Here is a 21,696-nt window from a genome sequence, read left to right on the forward strand (position 1 = left end):
GCTATGTGACAGGCTCGATGGCACAGCTGTGACAAAAGTGACTAGAGGATAAGGGAGATTGGATTGCTTTTAAAAAAGCAGTTTGCGGAGCAGTGGGTAAACAGCAATGCCAGCGTGTCAGGAAGCCTTAAAAGGCAGCCCAACAACCAACACCACTGATACACCACAATATAGCCTCCCCTTGCACTGCACACACAGTGACTTGTGTGTTGTGCAGGCCAAATCGCTAGCAGCAGAAGCAGTTTTTTTGTCTTCTTCCCTGCCTAACGCTCTCCCTACAGAATCAGCAGCAACCTCTCCCTATACTAAGATCGGCAGAAGTAAGATGGCGGTCGGCGTGCACGCCCTTTTATACCCCCTGTGACGCCCACCAAAGCAAGCCAATCACTTTGCCAAAAGTCGGCGACTTTTGAATTTTTTCGACCCGTTTCGCTCAACTCTAGTCGCAATGAAACAAAGAGGGAAAAATTTAAAGGGGTCTGAATGCTTTCCGTACCCACTGTGTGTGTGTGTGTGTATATGTGTATATATATATATATATATATATATGTAGCAAAAAACAGGGAGACAGCACATGAAGTAAATAAAAAAAGAGAACTTTAATGCCCAATGGCGTGGCAACATTTCGGATGTGAAATCCTTTTTGGCATTAATGTTCACTTTTTTTTTACTTCATGTGCTGTCTCCGTTTTTTGCTACGCATATATGTGTGTATATATATATACATACAGATAGTGTCTACATATACAAAATTTTGAGCAGATGGTGACACTGGTGTGGCAAGTGTTTATATTATTCTCCTTGAGGAAACACAGGGATCCACAGGGACAGCCATAGAGGAGCCAGGGCACCAATTGTTATATCATTTAGGGCGCAAAGTTGACCCAGAGGTTAGAGCAACCTGGGGCTTGTCAGGGTAAATATATTTTTAATATTTGTGTCCTTGTTTGTTCTTTTTGTATTGTCTTTATATTTAACTGATACATGATAAAAAGTATAAGTTTTAAAAGGTCTTTTTTGTTGGCACTCTGTAGATGTGAGTCCAGCTTTTGGATGAGATAAAAGACTTGTTAGGCTAGTTTCACACTTGCTTTTTTTTGCAGCGCGTTTTTCCCGCAAAAAAACGCATTGAAAAAACGCATACATAAGCATACAACTGCTGCGTTTTTTTCAAGCATTTTTATGAGCATGCATGAAAAAAACGCAGCGTTTTTATGCGTTTGTATGCGTTTTTAGCGCGTTTTTACCGCGTTTGCGGTTTTTTCCAACATTTTTAGGTGGCCCCTCACACTACCCAAACCATGACTTTACTAACCCTAACCCTGACCCTAACCCTAACCTTAACCCTGACCCTAACCCTAACCCTAACCCTAACCCTGACCCTAACCCTAACCCTAACCCTAACCCTGACCCTAACCCTAACCCTAACCCTAACCCTGACCCTAACCCTAACCCTAACCCTGACCCTAACCCTAACCCTAACCCTAACCCTGACCCTAACCCTAATCCTGACCCTAACCCTGACCCTAACCCTAACCCTAACCCTAACCCTGACCCTAACCCTAACCCTAACCCTGACCCTAACCCTTAAAAAAACCATACTTAACCCTAATCCTGACCCTAACCATGACCCTAATCCTTAACAAAACCATACTTAACCCTAATCCTGACCCTAACCCTGACCCTAACCCTAACCCTAACCCTGACCCTAACCCTAACCCTAACCCTAACCCTGACCCTAACCCTTAACAAAACCATACTTAACCCTAATCCTGACCCTAACCATGACCCTAATCCTTAACAAAACCATACTTAACCCTAACCCTGACCCAAACCCTAACCCTGACCCTGACCATAACCCTAACCCTAAACCCCCTTAACTAACCCTAACTCTAACCCAAACCCCTAAATTCCATGGTTTAAAAAAAAAAACACATATGCAAAAAAACGCATACATGAGCATGCCAGTGCGCACATATGCGCATCCATAGGCTATAATGGCCATTTTTAGCGCAAAACGTGCGCATATGTGCGCATGCGCTTTTTTGCAGGGCCAAAAAATGCAACATGCTGCGTCTGGAAAATCCCAACGCACACCCCAAAAAAACGCAGCGCATGAAAATCGCATACATGCGCTTACCAGCGCGCAGGTATGCGCACCCATGTTAAATATAGGGGAAAAAACGCATGCGCAGGTGTGCGTTTTTTTCCAGCGCTAAAAAACGCAAATGTGAAACCAGCCTAAGAAAGCTCAGCATTATCTTCCCTCTGTTTGTTTCCTCACTCTGCTACTCACTACTCTCACCTCCACTTTCCATAAAGTATAGTGGGCTGTGTCCCATGAGACACATGACAGTGAGGTGGCCGTCCATCTTGTTTCTTTCGGATTGAATGATACATTGAGGGAGGCAGGGAAAGAAATGGTTCATAAGTGGAGAAAGAAGATTTCTCTGCTAGGCTATATTAAGAAGTTTCTTAGGCTCTGTTCACATGTCCAGTTGTCACTTCTATGTAACAGATTACGCATTATAAAACAAAAATATGGGATTCATTACAAACAGAGCAAAAATAGATGGTTTTTGTGCTGCATCCATGTTTGTTTCATCCTTTTTACTATCTGCCGCTGAACACTTCTAGTGTTACAGCTAAAGATTTGCAAGACCTCTGCTGCCTGTCAGTGAATGTTAGCCTGATAACCTGTAGAAATCTATTCTCCCTTTGTAGGGCTCTGTACTTCGCTACATACTCAAGGCTGTTACATTTACCTGCACTGATACATTGTTCTTACTGAAAGGAGAATTGTGCTTTTGATGCATTTAAAGGGAATCTTTCAGAGGGTTTTTGCTATGTAATCTGAGGACAGCAGGAGGCAGGGGCTGAGAGAGTGATTCCAGCTCCTGTGATCTCTGGTCCAACCAAGCCCCATCCTGTGATTAGCAGCTCACTGTCAATAGACAATGTGCATGCAGAGCCTGGTTGGGGGGGGGGTAGTTTTTTGAGCTTTGCTACATCTAACCACTCTGATTGTGTCACAGCTGCTGCACCCAGTAAACTAAGTGACACATCGCTGGAATCAGGGTCTCTATTCCTACATCAGGCTGCTCTCAGATAAGGTGGAAAAAGCCTGCTGACAGGTTCCCTTTAAATGACTATGGCATAAATACCACGCCTCTAGGACCCCCCATCTATCTCTAGGAATGGAGTGCTGCTCGCTCAATAGCAGCTCTCACTTTTCTTTCTCTGCTTTCTTAAGACAGATGTGAATCCCAGCAGCTGGACTTGCATCCATCATAAATGCGCAGCCCTGCCTCCTCGCAACTCTGACCAGCTTTTGGAAGTCCTATGTAAGTGAATAGATGAGCTGCACAATGCAAATACCTGTACATTGCCATGAATGAGAGAATGTAAGAAGTGGGACGGCGATTTATCAGACATTTATGGCATATTCTGTGCTTGTCTAGACTTTACAGAACGGTAGGAAACCCTCAACTTCGACGCTGCGAGGACGTTTTCCATTCATCGACAGGAAGCAGAGATGTAGAAATTCTTGTGGAATTGATTCAGAAATCATATTGCGAATGCGATACATTTTAGAACGTTCCATCGTAATCCCCCGATCTCCATCTTCTTGGGCCACTAGACGTGTGTGCAGCCGTGTGATCCCTCCTTCGTACAGTTGGGGGTGTGATAAAAGCACATCGCTTGGATCTCAGCTGCCAAACCACTCGAAACACAGAGGACTCATCTGCCATTAATAAGCGGAGCCAGCTCTGCGCAACTCCCTACAGCCGAGGTAAAAACCGCAGGAAATAAGGGAATGGTGGGCGGCATGTCATGTACCTACCTACTGCTTCACTTTGTGTAGATGTAGCAGAGCTGGAATTGTCATTGAACCTTTGTAGGAGCTGAAGTGCTACCAGCATAATCTGAATAACGCAGCCTCGTCTAACTCTCCATGTATTACCCTAGGCTAAACCAACCGACAAACTCAGCTCTGCTACATCCATTTTTTTTTGTATTTGAGGATAAATTCAAAAACTTCAGAAATTGGTTTTAAAGGCAAGAAAAGGAAATATTAAGCATATTCTTTGGATCCTATTTATCATGAATTCTCACTTTTGGCAAAATGGTCTCCCGGTTACGTATTACATAGGAGAAGCTCCATGCAATGGGAATTATTAAAGATTACGTGAAGAGACTGGTATCAGATGCAGCAGAGCTGAGATTGTTGTCTTGGGTGTAGGACTTCATTACGCTGTGGAAAATAATAGGCGGATGTATGACAAATCCAGCTCTGCTGCATCTGTACGACAGTTCCCGTTTTTAATTGCTTAGTAATATATTTTCACTTTTTCTCATATTCTTCCTTATGCCGCTGGTTGTGGACAGTGAATGAAACTTATTTGTTTTTCTAATTAATATTGCAAACCTGTAAAGACCTGATGTGTCTCACAGCTGAGGGTTAGTTACAATTGCATCCAGTATGTGCAGCCCTCTGTGAGCTAAACATCTGAGAATAATCATCTCTTTCCTTGTATTTGTCTCTTGGGTCTTCAGCAGTATTTGCTAGCTTTGCGCACTGGGCTCTTTAGCGAAAATCTACAGCCGCGCAGCCCCCAATAGAGTAACTGCATTCAGGATTAGATGTCATCACTGGCAGCAGAGACTGATGTGTGACATAACTCCACTATGGCTGAATATATAGTTAGTAGAGCTACTACTTTGTTGCTTTACATGGGACTGCAGGTAAGCCTGATAAATCATGACCGCACATAATAAAATCATGTTTACCAAAACACTTAGGGAGGGGAAAATGTAAGAAACTTATTGCTATAAAACAGGGTTTTCTAATCCTCCCTATTTTCCACCTGTTGTCAGCATAGCACATAATTAATCTTAAGAAAAATCAGTCACTTTGTAAAACATTTATCTAGTAAATGTCTTGAGTTACCTCTTGTATTATACTCCAGATCTGCACTCACTATTCTGCTGGTGGAGTCACTATGTATATATATATTACACTACTGATCCTGAGTTACATCCTGTATTATACTCCAGAGCTGCACTCACTATTCTGCTGGTGGAGTCACTATGTATATATATATATGTATATTACATTACTGATCCTGAGTTACATCCTGTGTTATACTCCAGAGCTGCACTCACTATTCTGCTGGTGCAGTCACTGTGTACATACATTACTGATCCTGTACTGATCCTGAGTTACATCCTGCATTATACTCCAGATCTGCACTCACTATTCTGCTGGTACAGTCACTGTGTACATACATTGCATTACTGACCCTGAGTTACATCCTGTATTATACTCCGGAGCTGCATTCACTATTCTGCTAGTGCAGTCACTGTGTAAATACATTACATTACTGATTCTGTACTGATCCTGATTTACATCCTGTACTGCACTGCAGAGCTGCACTCACTATTCTGCTGGTGCAGTCACTGTGTACATACATTACTGATTCTGTACTGATCCTGAGTTACATCCTGTATTATACCCCAGAGCTGCACTTACTATTCTGCTGGTGCAGTCACTGTATACATACATTACATTACTGATCCTGAGTTACATCCTGTATTATACCCCAGATCTGCACTCACTATTCTGCTGGTGCAGTCACTGTGTACATACATTACTGATCTTGTACTGATCCTGAGTTACATCCTGTATTATACCCCAGAGCTGCACTTACTATTCTGCTGGTGCAGTCACTGTATACATACATTACATTACTGATCCTGAGTTACATCCTGTATTATACCCCAGAGCTGCACTCACTATTTTGCTGGTGCAGTCACTATATACATACATTACATTACTGATCCTGAGTTACATCCTGCATTATACTCCAGAGCTGCACTCACTATTCTGCTGGTGCAGTCACTGTATACATACATTACATTACTGATCCTGAGTTACATCCTGTATTATACTCCAGAGCTGCACTCACTATTCTGCTGGTGCAGTCACTGTGTACATACATTACATTGCCGATCCTGAGTTACATCCTGTATTATACTCCAGATCTGCACTCACTATTCTGCTGGTGGAGTCACTGTGTACATACATTACTGATCTTGTACTGATCCTGAGTTACATCCTGCATTATACTCCAGAGCTGCACTCACTATTCTGCTGGTGCAGTCACTGTATACACACTGTACATTTACATTACTGATCCTGAGTTACATCTTGTATTATACTCCAGAGCTGCACTCACTATTCTGCTGGTGCAGTCACTGTATACATACATTACATTACTGATCCTGAGTTACATCCTGTATCATACTCCAGAGCTGCACTCACTATTCTGCTGGTGCAGTCACTGTGTACATATATTACATTACTGATCCTGTACTGATCCTGAGTTACATCCTGTATTATACTCCAGAGCTGCACTCACTATTCTGCTGGTGCAGTCACTGTGTACATACATTACATTACTGATCCTGAGTTTCATCTGGTATTAAACTCCAGAGCTGCACTCACTATTCTGAATGCTCATCTGTGTATATGGTTAATAGATTGGTATGTCAGGTTTGTGGGCATCTTGTTTTGGCATCTGGTTTCCGTTATATCATCCATCCACATTTGGCGCCCAGGTTTATTCCCGGGAACAGACGTGCCATTGTCGCCTGACTGCTGATGTACGTTGATGTTCTCACTATTCCAGCGTCTCCTCCATTAGTGAGGAATTCCTTGGTGTAAATTCTGTTCCATTATGGACTATAATAGCCCCCTTTTCTTTTTTTTGTTTTTGGCTGTAGTAAGTTTTTTGGCTTGTAGTAAGTTTCCAGAGCTTGTGATGTGTACAGATGTAGCAGAGGTGAACTTGTCACTACTCGGGCCATAATACAATATAAGAGTTTCTTATGGATAGGGTACCCTCCATAGTGAGGTCACGTCACGCCTGTGTTTAATTTTAGGCGGATTTCCAGCCATTAACAGAATACTCATAACGTTTGTGCAACTTAATGCATCAAAAACAAACTAAACTCTGCTACATCTGTCAACATGAGTTTTCTCCCCTTCCTCTTTGCTGAAGAGACCACTAGCATGGAAAATTCTCTAGGTTAACCATCTGTGTTTTTTATATACACAGCTCTAATGCAGAGATATTTTTCTGCATGGCTGCAAACCATACAAAAAAACCCCCTGCATATAGTCTGACCCCTCAGTCCTGAATTCCTCACACTATCTCCCCACTGCTGCCTGTCTGTAGTGCATCACTGCAGGGTCTGACTACACAGAGCTGCTTGTAGTCTGTAACTCATACCGTCAGGGCCGAAAGTGTTGGCACCCTTGAATTTGTTCTTGAAAATTGCAACTACACATGTTTGGAAATACACATGTTTATTTCCTTTGTATGTATTGGAACAACAAAAAAAAAGCAGAGAGAAAAGGTAAATTGGCCACAATCTCACATAAAACTCCCAAAATGCTCCCGGCAAAATTGCTGGCACCTTTCCAAAATTGTGAGTGAACAACCTTGCTTCGAGCATGTGATGCTTGTTCAAACTCACCTGTGAGAAGTAACAGTTTTGGGCAATATGAGAATCACACCTGAAACCAGATAAAAAGGGGAGATGTTGACTCAATCTTTCCATTGTGTGTCTGTGTATGCCACACTAAGCATGGAGAACAAAGAGAGAAGAGAACTGTCGGTGGACTTGAGGACCAAAATTGTTAAAATATATATATATATATATATAGCCGGAATCTCAAGGTTACAAGTCCATCTCCATCGATCTTGATGTTCCTTTGTCCATGGTGCACAAAATAATCAAGAAGTTTACAACCCCATGGCAGTATAGCTAATATCCCTGAATGTAAATAGCAGAGAAAAATTAATGAAAGGTTGTAACGCAGGATAGTCTGGATGGTGGATAGAAAGTTCCAAAGAAATTCAAGCTGTCCTGCAGGTTCAGGGTGCATCAGTGTCAGCACGAACTGTCCATTGACATTTGAATGAAATGCCAAAATGTACGTGAGTAATCAAAATCCTTCTGGGAAAGCATCTTGTTGACAGATGAGACCAAGTTAGCGCTTTTTGGTAAAGCACACCATTCTGCTGTTTACCGAAAGCCTAATGAGACCTACAAAGTAAAGAACACACTACCTACAGCCAAATATGGTGGAGGTTCAAAGTTGTTTTGGCGTTGTTTTGCTGCCTCTGGCACTGGATGTCATAACTGTGTGATAGGCATCATGAAATGTGGAGATTACCAAAGGATTTTGGGTCACAATGTAGTGCCCAGTGTCAGAAAGCTGGGTTTGTGTCCTAGGTTATGGGTCTTCCAGCAGGACAATGACCCCAAACATACTTCAAGAAGCACCCAGAACTGGATGGAAACAAAGCGCTGGAAGGTTCTGAAGTGTCCAGCAATGAGTCCGGATCTAAATCCCATTGAATACCTGAGGTGAGATCTTAAAATTGATGTTGGGAGAAGGCGCCATCATATATGAGATCTGGAGTAGTTTACAAAGGACTGCTGAAACAGCTGATCTCATTTCCCTGGTCCAAAATTCCATTTGGGAAGTGCAAGAAGCTTGTTGATTGCAGTTATTTATTCCAAAGGGTGTGCATTTTCTGGAACAGTTTCAAGGGTGCCAAGACTTCCATCCATAACTGTAGGTCTGCACGAGAGCTGTATGCATAAAATGATTTTTTTTTTAAATCAAAACTATTTGCATAGTGGCTTCATGTTATGATTTATATGAGGATGTAGTGCAAAATATAATGGTTGCAAAAGGATCCATACCCTGTAATCTACACTGAAGAAAAAAATATGGCCTGAATCCTGATCCTCCATTCCCCTCTTGCCCATCTTTATGCACAACTTTTCCCTTGGCTTGGCAGTGGTATGGAGCCAATAGTCACAGATGTTGTTTTGTAAGCGCAGGGCAATGAGATCAGCTGTTTCTAAAATGTAATGATCTAAGTACAAGCGTGAGCTCCATATTATTATTGTGGTGACAGGTTACCGACCTGTTATTCTTCTAGTGACAGATCTTGCACAATTAGGGGAGCGGGTTTTCTGCGCTGCGGACCTGTGTGTGATGTCAGCAAATGTCAGAGGTCTGCAATAAACAAGAGTTAGGTTTCGGAAGCGGAGATGGACGCTTAATACTCAGCAGTCCTATAAATGTCATGTGTCATCTCATCAGTGTCCCATTCCCTACGGTCCCCCGGCTGGCTGGTGGAGTCAGGACCTCAGAGTCACTCTTATCATCTACTGCTTTACATCTGGCCCCGGCCCAGATAATGAGGCCTGGATAGGTTTCTAGGATGTGACAGTAGCTCCTTGTGTGTTTTATCTGGGCGACTCCTCAGGATCAGGCATGTTAGTTTGTAATGTCAGATTCTTTGTTCCCATAGGAGACAATTCCATCTATCTATCTATCTTTCTATCTATCTCTTTCTATCTTTCTATCTATTATCTGTTTATTATCTCTCCATCTATATATCTATCTGTTATCTAGCTATCTTTCTATTATCTTACTATCCATCTATTTATCTATATTTCTGTTATCTATCTATTATCTACCTATCTATTATCTATCTATCTTTCTATTTATTATCTATTTATTATCCATCCATCTATTTATCTATCTGTTATCTAGCTATCTTTCTATTATCTTACTATCCATCTATTTATCTATATTTCTGTTATCTATCTATTATCTACTTATCTATTATCTATCTATCATCTATCTAATCCATTGCTGGCCTTAGGCTGATTGATGCCCTGTAAAATATTGCCCTTTGGTGCCCCATGCCATTTTCCACTCCATTTCCCCAGGATACATGCTTGGGCAGGTGACTATCTTTTACATCCTAATTCCATTGATTTCGGTTTTCTTCCTTTTTTGGTGTTTTTTTTCCATAACAGCATTTCTTCATCTTGCACACATGCCATAATGCAGCAAGATCTTATGCTGCAGAAGTGTAATTTGGCACTTAACATGTTAAAGGGCTTTTCTGTGTTAAAAGTTCAGTTATAGCTTTGTACTTTTCTTTGCACCTTAACGTGATGTTACTTAAATGGGTTGATTTGAACATCTTTAATGGGTAAAATTGCAAAGTGCTTGGAGAAACAAAATACTTTGCTATTTACTGCTTTCTAGACTGCTGCAACCCAAAACCTTTGACTCCCATGAAGTGACGCCACACCATTTGTCAAACATAACTACTTTATGCTAGGTTCACATTAGCGTTTGAGTCCACAGCGCATCATCCGCATCCGCAAATACATGCAAAACGCATGTTTTCACTATGTTTTTTATGCGCATCATCTTATGCATGACAGAAAAAAACCTTGTGTGTTCATGCGTTTGCATGCGCTTTGCATGCGCTTACATTGTTTATGCGCATGCGTTTGATATGACATTAGACAAAAATGAGCGTGTCTCATGGGATTTCTATTTACATTTTGAAAAACGCATGTCCTTGCGTACCAATGCGTTCTCATAGACAGTAATGTTTTTTTTGACGCACTCATCCGCATGCGCATGCCTGCACATATTTGATGGATTTTTGACGCCTCAAAAAATGCAACATGTTGCGTTTGCCGGACACTGCTGCACACCACGAAACGACACATGCGTACGCTTGCAAACGCATGTCCCTGCATGCACAATTTGAGATATATGTACGCATGATGCATGCGAATATGTGGATCAAACGCTGCGCATACAGACGCAAATGTGAAACTAGCCTTATTGAGGAGAGATGTAACAAGAACTCTCACTTTTAACTTGGCATAGATTATGGTCGCAGCTTGAACCAGGCAATAATTTGCCTACCAACAGGATGTAGGGAGATTATCTGCCTTCCGGCCTCCAAATGCAGGTTTCATCACCACCAAAGTCTCCACCCATTTCGCAGCTGCGACTTAAAAACACCACATAAATTGGGAGGGAGGGCAGGGAACAGGTCCGGGTATCGTCAGAGAGACCAGAAGTGCTGGCAGGGAAAGAGGTGGGTATGTCTGCAGAGCGGGAACAGCCGGGGAGGCAGTATCCACTCCCACCAGCATCACTTCATTGGAGACCTCATTTTAGCCCGGAAGAAGGGCCCATCACTCAGGGAACAGTAGCTGAATTATGCTGCATTGTCCCTCAGACTGCTGCAACCCAAAACCCTTGACTCCTATGAAGTGACGCCACATCGTTTGTCAAACATAACTGCTTTATTGAGGAGAGATGTAACAAGAACTCTCGTCTTTTAACGTGGCACAGATTATGGTCGCAGCTCAAACCAGGCAATAATTTGCCTCCCAACAGGGTGTAGGGAGATTATCTGAGATGGCCTCCCGTTGCAGGTTTCATCACCACCAAAGTCTCCACCCATTCCGCCACAGAGTAGCACGGCGACACCGAACTATGACGCCCCCAATAGAATGGAGAGCTTGAGCCACATCATCTCCAAGACCTGACAGGAAAATGTCCAAGCCAGCATCATTAAGATGCACACCATCTGGGAGCAAGAAACCCGCATTATCCCCTTCGAGTCGGTGATGTCTGATCACTATACCGTTCTTGAATCTCACAAAACGGGATATCCGTTGATTCAGCGTGCGCCTTGATCCTTTCATAACGGTGCCTTCCCTGGCACCACGCCATACCAGCCTGGGGACCACCTCTGACCACACTATATGTATTTCAGAAAATAAACTCGGGAACTTGTCCATATCAGATCTCATGAGAGTCAATAACTCAGCGAGGGGAGATGAGGCCAAGTCATTTCCACCGGCATGTATGGCCAGCACGGCTGGTGAAGATACAACACGGGCGATGCAGACCACCTCCGGCAGAACTTGTGACCAAGTAAGGCCCCTGGTACCACGCCAATTGATGTCCAGATCCAAGAAACCCAGCAAATGTCCTCCTGGACGCAAATCCGCTCTTCGAGCTGCTCAATAAACGTACGAGTGTCCCATAATTCATATGCTGGGACGAGCGCCATTTGAAAAGAGAAAACCATCACTCTCCAAACTTCAAGATTTTGAACATGTACATACGAACCCTTTGGATCCGCAACCCGTGCTGCAGAAGCATTTCACTTGTTTCCCTCTTACACCCCTACTTTTTTTTTACCTGCCCAATGATCTTACAATACCAACTCATGCCTAATATACCGGGAGAAACACCGGGATCTCCATCTGCCAACCCGTTGAATCTCCGGTTCAGATAATCTCGCCCTGGAAGCTTCCATGGCCGCCCCGATTCTAAAGGAGTGAGTGCCAAACTCCACTGCGGGCAGTCCCAAGTCATTCAAAATGCATCTCATTATCGCCAGAAACTGACCAGACACCAAAGAAGATCCATCCTCATGCAGAAAAAAGGGGTCCCCGTTGCACCTAACACTTTTAGAATTGTTAATTAGACCCAAAGGGCATACAGTGTCTTGCAAAAGTATTGGGCTCCCTGGAACTTTTCAACCTTTTCCCACATATCATGTGGGAAAAAAGTCAAAAACTGAAAAGTGAGCTGTGCAATATTATTCGGCCCCTTTAACTTAATACTTTGTTGCGCCACCTTTTGCTGCGATTACAGCAGCAAGTCGTTTGAGGTATGTCTTTATCAGTTTTGTACATTGAGAGACTGAAATTCTTGCCAATTCTTCCTTCCAAACAGCTCGAGCTCAGTGAGGTTTATGGAGATCGTTTGTGAACAGCAGTTTTCAGCTCTTTCCACAGATTCTCGATTGGATTCAGGTCTGGACTTTGACTTTGCCATTCTAACACTTGGATACGTTTATGCTGCCACCACCATGTTTGACAGTGGGGATGGTGTGTTCAGGGTGATGAGCTGTGTTGCCTTTACTCCAAATATATCATTTGGCATTGTTGCCAAAAAGTTTGATTTTGGTTTCCTCTGACCAGAGCACCTTCTTCCACATGTTTGGTGTGTCTCCCAGGTGGCTTGTTGCAAACTTTAAACAACACTTTTTATGGATATCTTTGAGAAATGGCTTTCTTCTTGCCACTCTTCCATAAATGCCAGATTTGTGCAGTGTATGACTGATTGTTCTCCTATGGACAGACTGTCCCACCTCAGCTGTAGATCTCTGCAGTTCATCCAAAGTGATCAGGGGCCTCTTGGCTGCTTCTCTGATCAGTCTTCTCCTTGTTTGAGATGAAAGTTTAGAGGGACGGCCACGTCTTGGTAGATTTACAGTGGTGTGATACTCCTTCCAATTCAAATGATCGCTTGCACAGTGCTCCTTGGTATGTTTAAAGTTTTGGAAATAATTTTATATCCAAATCCGGCTTTAAACTTCTCCACAACAGTATCATGGACCTGCCTGTTGTGTTCCTTGGTCTTCATGATGCTCTCTGTGCTTCAAACAGAACCCTGAGACTATCACAGAGCAGGTGCATTTATATGGAGACTTGATTACACACAGGTGGATTATATTTATCATTATTAGTCATTCAGAGATCCACAGTGAACTTCTGGAGTGAGTTTTCTGCATTGAAAGTAATATTGCACGCCCCACTTTTCAGTTTTTGAATTTCCACAAAAATTTAAAATAACCAATACATTTCATTCCACTTCACAATTGTGTCCCACTTGTTGTTGATTCATCATCAAAAATTTACATTTGGTATCTTTATGTTTGAAGCATGCTATGTGGGAAAAGGTTGAAAAGTTCCAGAGGGCCGAATACTTTCGCAAGGTACTATAAGTCTCCCGGGATGGCAAATATGGGGAACCATGTACCCCTTCCTTAGGGATCAGTTTTAGATTTACGCACCCTGATTCTAGGCCATGGCTGCAAACTAATACGTCGTCCTGATGCAGACTGCCTGGTTTGTTATAGGCAGTTGGAAGGATCTCACTGACGCGCATTACCCCGAAAAAAGGCATACCAAAAGCTGCTGATAGCAAAGTAGCCTCGTAACCCGAGCTGCAAACTGATTTGATCCCTTCCACCAAACTAGATAATAACAAAAGAAATAGGACACCTGCTTTCGACTCGAATGTCACCCCGGTGCCACGTAATATCCACCCAATCCCGTAGCTTAAAATGAAATGCCAAACCCGATAGGCGGCTCCGTGCCACGGCACCTGACACTCTGTTACCATGCATTTGCATCAAATATGCTACAGTGAACTCTAACCTCAACCCATCCGAGAGGTTCCATGCCGCGGCCCCTGACACTCCGTTACCATGCATTTGTGGTGCTTGCAGGTACGCAGGATGCAGTGACGAGTCACGAGACAATTTGGTGCTTTCTATAATAACGTTTATGGGACTAGAGGGAACTTTCCTCAGTCACGGCCTGATCAACCAAAAGGGGTAACACGGATTGCCCTCGCAGGGGCTCTAAACAAGCAAACACAAACGGGTAGAACACAACTACGCCCGGCAATAGCCGGTCACTATAGGGCCGCGGTGTGGCCGACTACGGGTCCTTAATTATATAGTCAACTTAGCCGTCCAGACGTCCCTCGCCGTTCAGGATGGTGGTCTTTCGGTGTAGTAGTCGCTGGGCCCAGTTGCTGAGGCGTTGATGAAGTCTTTGCGCGCTCCGGCGCTCTGATGACACTGGAACCTCACAGGCCCCAGCGGAGTCCTTGGACGGACGGGCCACAGCCCCCGGACTGGGGCAAGCGATAGCGATGTGGGTTGGTGAAGGACAGGCCACCTGCGCAGCTAACGGCTGCGACTGGGAATCCGCAGCAAGCAGAGGCTTGGCCCCTGCTGCGGACCGAAGCGGGACAGTGATGGCTGCCGACGGCACTGTACTTGCCACGGCCACTGGTGGGAGCAGGGCGGCTGCGGGTGGCGGGAAACAGGCCGCAGCCGTGGGCTGGAGCGAGACGGCAGCGGCCGCGGGCGGCCACAGGTAGGCCCAGCCGCGGGCTGAGGTGAGGCGGCCGCGAGTTGGACTGGGGCCGCAGTGGCCGCGGGCTGGAGCGGGGAAGCAAGTCTCGGATGATCTCGGATGAAGTCGTGGATGATGATCGTCTTGGCGCCGTCTCTCTGGAGTCCTCAGTGAGCGTCTTCCCTGGCACTGGCAAGTCGCTCTCGCTTTCAGTCGCTCCCACAGTCTCGTGCCTCTGTCCCGGTCTGCTGACTCATCGTCCCGGGAATTCCCCGCCTCCTTTATACTGGTCCCTCTCCCAGCCCATCTGTCTGTCACAACGGTCCGTCCCCGAACTCTGTCCCCCGGGGAAAGTTTCCCCCAGAACCTAGATGACGGTTCCCTTGGTTCCTCCGGCCCGGACACTCGACGGGGGCTGTTCCCCCCACGCATTTGCATCAAATATGCTACAGTGAACTGTAACCTCAACCCATCCGAGAAACCTACCGGGTTATCTGCCACCAAAGCACACCACTCCTCCCACGCCTTACCATAGGATCACCACGTGATTGACGATTGTATCAGGGGCAACAATTCTCCAGGATATCCCACATCGAGGGCGGACAGCCCAAACCTTCTGACTGAGCTGACGACTGCAGGCCTGACTGCTTCTGTAAATCACACCGAGAAACAGAATCAGCCACATTATTGCTACCATCCGTAACATGCCTGGCTCTAAATTATATGTTCAAATATAGGCATTTCAGGACTAAAAATCTGATTAGCTTGATTACTAGTGGGGAGGAAGACGATAGGTGATTTATCACGTGCACTGGCGTTCCTCGATTGAAAACGGATCCGTTTATTGCTTAATACCGGACCCCAAATATCTACCGCCACTGCTATGGGAAACAGCTCGAGGAGCGTCAAGTTTTTTGTCCATCCTCTGGCGGCCCAGGATTTGGGCCATCCAGCCGAGTACTGTTGGTCACCGAAACTGACACCGAAGCCCGCAGGTCCTGCTGCTTCTAGAACCAACTCCGATTTGCTACTATAGCATTTGTTCTCCTGGAAACAAGTCCACCTGTTGTAATTGGCTAAAAAGCTTTTGGGTCGCCCTCCCAGGGCTGTGGGGTACTCGGTACTGGGCCAGTGTCAGTGGGAAAGGTGTCACAGCGGTGACCCGGTCCGTGGCCCTGGGCGCCCAAATCAATGGTGGTTGGTAATATAGTTTATGTGATAGTTCGTGACGCCACCTGTGGTGTTTGGCAAGCAAGATGTTAAGCCAATGCTGCATGCAGATCCTCTGGGGCTGATGGTGTGTTGCAGCATAGATGGTGTAGCTCCCCACAGGTGAAGCTGTAATCCCAGGGCAGTGTATAGGCGCAGGCGGTGTGAGGAATGTTGGTACCCAGATGTAGCAGTGCTGACAGTGTTGGCGCACAAATGAATGGAAGACACCAGGACTTGCAGTTCCAAAGCTTTACTCACAGTTCATGGTACACACTGGTGCCTGCCTCCGTGCCGTGTCCTCTGGGGCAGAGACTCTATCAACCTCCTGGGCAAGTCAGGATTCTCCTCTCCAACACTCCACCAACATGTACCTCTCCTGAACGACTCCTCTATTGCGCCTTAAGGTGTGAAGAGCTCCAGTACCGTGGTACTCTAAAGTTCCTCCTGTCAGATGTTCCTAACAACTCTACTCGTATGGCAGACTGCTGTAGCCTCTCGCGAGGACTCCCTTCTACGGAGTCCTGGCTCTCTATTCAGTTGCTGTTGTGCCCCAAGTCTTGGATGGGAGTAGTGCATTTACAGCCTCCTACTCCACCGGTGTCTGCTGCAGAACCATAAGCATCCATACAACCTCAGGGACCGGGCCCCGGCCTTGCGCTGAGAACCTATAGGCAGGGTTCCTCTTTCAACCCACAACTCCTCTCTGTTCTCCTACTCCTTCGTTCCGCACTGTTCCTTCTCTCTCTTATGGAAGCTTAGGTTGCAGTTCTACGTCTTTCTCCTTCTGTTCCTTTCCCGTGCCAGCTGGCTCAGGTCACTGAGGCAGCTGCAGCACTCCTTCCTCCATCCCTTCTTCCAGGGATCCCCACTCCTCCCGAGTGGCTTCCTTCCTCTCTGACCCTCTGCCAGACTGCCCTCAGACTGATCCTGTAATTCTAAACCTTCCCAACCTTTTATATATCTCAACTCCACCCACCTCCCAGCACATCTCGTGTTACGAAGCAAGGACCCACGAAAGGTGCTCTGCTACCCTCTAAGCATGGAGCTGCAATGTGGTCCTGCTGAACTATCCTGTGTGTGGGGTGCAGGTGTTGGAGTGTGGAAAGGAGTTCCCAACTTACCTAGGTGGTGGGGCACTACACCTTAGGAGAAGGTGCAGTACCTCTGTGGCGACTGAGCCTCAGGGGCGCCACATACCCCCCCGTTAAACACAGCACGTCCACGGGCTGCAAGACAACAAAGTTGACAGCAAAGAAACATACAAAACTTTTCTTCTACTAATCTTCCTAGTATAGGAGGAACTCATCTTGAACGTTACAAACAATTCTATCTTAAATTCTATCTAAAATTTTTAATTCTAAGTGCAATTCTCAATTCAAAGTGCTATTCTCTGTAACACATTTTTCTCTCATTTTTCTCTCTTTCTCTAGACGTAAGACGCTGACCACAAATACCTGGTCCGTCACTTGTCACTTTCAATTCTTTATTCATATCACTCATCTCTATATCAGACATTCCTAATTCTTCTATAAAAGCAATTTCTCAGTTACTATTACTCTTATAAAGCACATTATCAAATACTGTATAACATTTCATGGATTCTTGTAAGTGCTGGATACCGCTCCCAGACGGGATTTCTTGCAGTGTCCTTTGAGGTAGACATCATCTTCGAAAAGTGTCCATGCAAAACATCATCTTCACAAAGTGTCCTTATGTAATACATTATCTTCACAAAGTGTCTCTTATATGTAAAACCAAGAGAGAGCACCTAAAGAGGTGCAAACTATTTACAAACACAGTTTCGGATCATTCAGCGTCCATGATCTCCTCAGTTCCAATCAGAAAACAACGCTGCCAATCAAAAACTAGGCAACAAAAGTGCTACCAGAAAAACAAAAACATGATGAACAATAGAAAAATAGCAAAAGGCAAACTGGTGCAAACAAACCCTCCTGGGTAACGAGATTTTCTACTGATGGTCCCCTCCTGGGGTTCTTGAAGCCGAACTGGAACTGTCCTCATCCTGATTCTGGTTTCTCACTAAAGGACCTTGAAGCTGTGGCAAATGGAACCCATGATGTATTTCAATGCCCATCAACTCCTCTTCCTCGCTAGGTGGTTCCGCTGTCCTGGTATGAGGTCTTGCTCCTAGGGCTTCTGCAGCTTGTCGGCGCTGGCAGGCAACTACCTGGGGACTTGGCAGTGAAGGAATCCCGAGATCACCATCCCAAAATGATCCAGATCCCCCACTTCCCTGTAGATGTCGGATCGGGCGGGCCGGCTCCAACCGTACCCCTAGCAGCAGAGTCCTCCTCCCCATCAACCCATTAGGAAGGCCGGGGTATATACCTGGGAGTTCCCGGCGGTGCCGTCTCTGCTCTGTTGCAGGCATGGTGGTAGCGGGCGCTGCCCGGTGGGACGGCGGTGGAGCCCATGGCAGCTCCGGTTCCGCGGGGGTTGCTGGCGGGACCTGTGCAGCCGCGCCAGATCCGGGCAGGAGCTTCTCTTCCTCCGCTTCAGCTCCCTGGGCTGTATACAACTCCTCCAGTATCAGCGGCAAAGAGGGGACAGTATACGCTGCCGATGGCATGGCAGCGGCTCCAAGCTCCGCAAGGTCTGCCAGGAAAAGATCCGGTGCAGCAGCGGCGGGTACCAGTGTCGCGGGTACCACAGGTGTAGGCCCCTCCTGGGCGCGCTGCAAGTTCAATGTCCATAGCGCTTCTCGCCTCAGTTTCAGGCAGCACGTCAGCTGGATAATCTCATCCTCCAGCTGTTGGCGATTCATCCCTGAGATCGGGTCGGAGCCTTCAGCCATGGCGCCGGGGAGATCCGTTTCCCAGCGCTCCGCAGGCCTCCTTCCCTTACTCTCCAAAATGGCGTTCTGGCGTTCTTCTTCCTGCCTCGGCCCCTTTCCCGCCACTGGCTTCTTCTGCCCCTCCTTCCGGGGGCGGCGTCTTCTTCCAGCGCCTCCATACCAAGCCAGTATACGAACCCCTCGGGGGGTGGGCCATGTATCTGTCACATAGTAATTCAGGCAGGGAAGGCCCAATACTCTTCGCGGTCTTTTCCTTGGACCTCTAATCTCTTCACGCCCTTCTTCTCCGCACCAGCGGCCATTTCTAATGTCCATTTTACAGTCTATTAAATCAGGTCTTCTGCACATTTTCAAAAGTATAAAGTCCAATAAATCTCAGGCGCACAAAACCCGATGGCATCGGGTCTCATCATCCTGTTCGTGACGCCAAAATTGGGTCGCCCTCCCAGGGCTGTGGGGTACTCGGTACCGGGCCGGTGTCAGTGGGAAAGGTGTCACAGCGGCGGTGACCCGGTCTGTGGCCCTGGGCACCCAAATCAATGGTGGTTAGTGATATAGTTTATGTGATAGTTCGTGACGCCACCTGTGGTGTTTGGCAAGCAAGATGTTAAGTCAACGCTGCATGCAGATCCTCTGGGGCTGATGGTGTGTTGCAGCATAGATGGTGTAGCTCCCCACAGGTGAAGCTGTAACCCCAGGGCAGTGTATAGGCGCAGGCGGTGTGAGGAATGTTGGTTCCCAGATGTAGCAGTGCTGACGGTGTTGGCACCCAAATGAATGGAAGACACCAGGGCTTGCAATTCTGCTTTACTCACAGTTCGTGGTACACACTGGTGCCTGCCTCCATGCCATGTCCTCCGGGGCAGAGACTCAATCAACCTCCCGGGCAAGTCAGGATTCTCCTCTCCAACACTCCGCCAACATGTACCTCTCCTGAACGACTCCTCTATTGCGCCTTAAGGTGTGAAAAGCTCCAGTACCGTGGTACTCTGAAGTTCCTCCTGTCAGATGTTCCTAACAACTCTACTCGTATGGCAGACTGCTGTAGCCTCTCGCGGGGACTCCCTTCTACGGAGTCCTGGCTCTCTATTCAGTTGCTGTTGTGCCCCAAGTCTTGGATGGGAGTAGTGCATTTACAGCCTCCTACTCCACCGGTGTCTGCTGCAGAACCATAAGTGTCCATACAACCTCAGGGACCGGGCCCTGGCCTTGCGCTGAGAACCTATAGGCAGGGTTCCTCTTTCAACCCACAACTCCTCTCTGTTCTCCTACTCCTTCGTTCCGCACTGTTCCTCCTCTCTCTTATGGAAGCTTAGGTTGCAGTTCTACTTCTTTCTCCTTCTGTTCCTTTCCCGTGCCAGCTGGCTCAGGTCACTGAGGCAGCTGCAGCACTCCTTCCTCCATCCCTTCTTCCAGGGATCCCCACTCCTCCCGAGTGGCTTCCTTCCTCTCTGACCCTCTGTCAGACTGCCCTCAGACTGATCCTGTAATTCTAAACCTTCCCAACCTTTTATATATCTCAACTCCACCCACCTCCCAGCACATCTCGTGTTACGAAGCAAGACCCACGAAAGGTGCTCTGCTACCCTCTAAGCATGGAGCCGCAATGTGGTCCTGCTGAACTATCCTGTGTGTGGGGTGCAGGTGTTGGAGTGTGGAAAGGAGTTCCCAACTTACCTAGGTGGTGGGGCACTACACCTTAGGAGAAGGTGCAGTACCTCTGTGGCGACTGAGCCTCAGGAGCGCCACACTTTTCCATACTTCCAGGTCTTCCCACAGCTGAAAAGAAATCCTGATCTTATGGTGAGGGCATTTTAACCCCTCTTGTAGCTAGAGCCAGCCTGCGCAAGAAAATTCTCCCCATAGGCATGACCCTGCAAGCAAAGTTTAGGGAACCCAATAGGAATTGCATCTGGGAGAGGGTCACTTTACCAACCGAAAGACAATCTTCGATTAACGATAGTAATTCGCCTATTTTTTCGCGGGGTAATCTGAATTCCATTGCCTCTGAGTCAATGACTATACCCAGAAAAGTGATCTCGGGGGGCCGGGCTGACCGTTTTATCCATGGAAAGAGGAATCCCAAAAAGTGGCATAAGCGATTTAAATTGCTCCAACGCCTGTGCACAGATCAGCGAATTGGCCGGCCCCATAAATAAAAAATCATCAAATTAATGCGTGATGGAAGAAAGGCATGTATCCCGTCGAATGACCCATTCCAAGAAGGTATTAAAAACTTCAAAATAATAGCAGGAAATGGAACAACCCATGGAAGGCATGTGTCATAGTAGCAACACCCTTCAAACGTCGCACCAAGAAGGTGGTAAAAATCCGAAACGTGGATTCAATATCCGTCTTTGCCATAAGGGCCCCTTGTCTGGCCCCCCTGACCATTTCCACTGCTCTGTTGACAAGTATGTAAATCTAGTATCGTCGCTTGGTATGCCATCATCCACTGATCGTCCCCTCGGGTAAGACAAATGATGAATCAGACGGTATTTTCCTGGCTCTTTCTTAGGGACGATGCCCAAGGGGGAAACTCGCAAATTTTGAAACCGGCGAGCGTCAAAAGGGCCACGAAATCGACCCAATTTTATTTCCTTACCTAATTTATCTCTTAAAATGTCAGTTGATTCTTTTGCTGATTTTAAATTGGGGGCTGCAGAAGGAAACTTCGAAAAAAACAAACGGGATGAAAAACCCAAACGAAAACCAGGACTGGATTTGCGCTGCTGCCAGTTTATTGGGGTACTTGTCTAACCACGGCCCCATTCTTTCCATGTTCACCGGGGTCACAGGGTTCACCCTGAGCG

The 21,696-nt window shown here is 46.2% G+C and overlaps 1 protein-coding gene across 2 annotated transcripts in view; it reads left to right on the plus strand.

Moving 5' to 3' along the window:
• Positions 1-3,271: 3,271 nt before the first annotated feature.
• The window catches only part of LOC141091901 (B2 bradykinin receptor-like), a 67,506-nt gene continuing 49,081 nt past the window's right edge, over positions 3,272-21,696 (plus strand). For both annotated transcript variants that reach the window (XR_012232613.1, XM_073577674.1), the window contains exon 1: positions 3,272-3,793. The gene's annotated coding sequence lies outside the window, so the exon portion shown is untranslated. The remainder of the gene's footprint in view (positions 3,794-21,696) is intronic.

Source organism: Dendrobates tinctorius, unplaced genomic scaffold (assembly GCF_039654945.1).
Source record: "Dendrobates tinctorius isolate UK_male_01 unplaced genomic scaffold, ASM3965494v1 ptg000057l, whole genome shotgun sequence".
In the NCBI taxonomy this organism is placed as follows: Eukaryota; Metazoa; Chordata; class Amphibia; order Anura; family Dendrobatidae; genus Dendrobates; species Dendrobates tinctorius.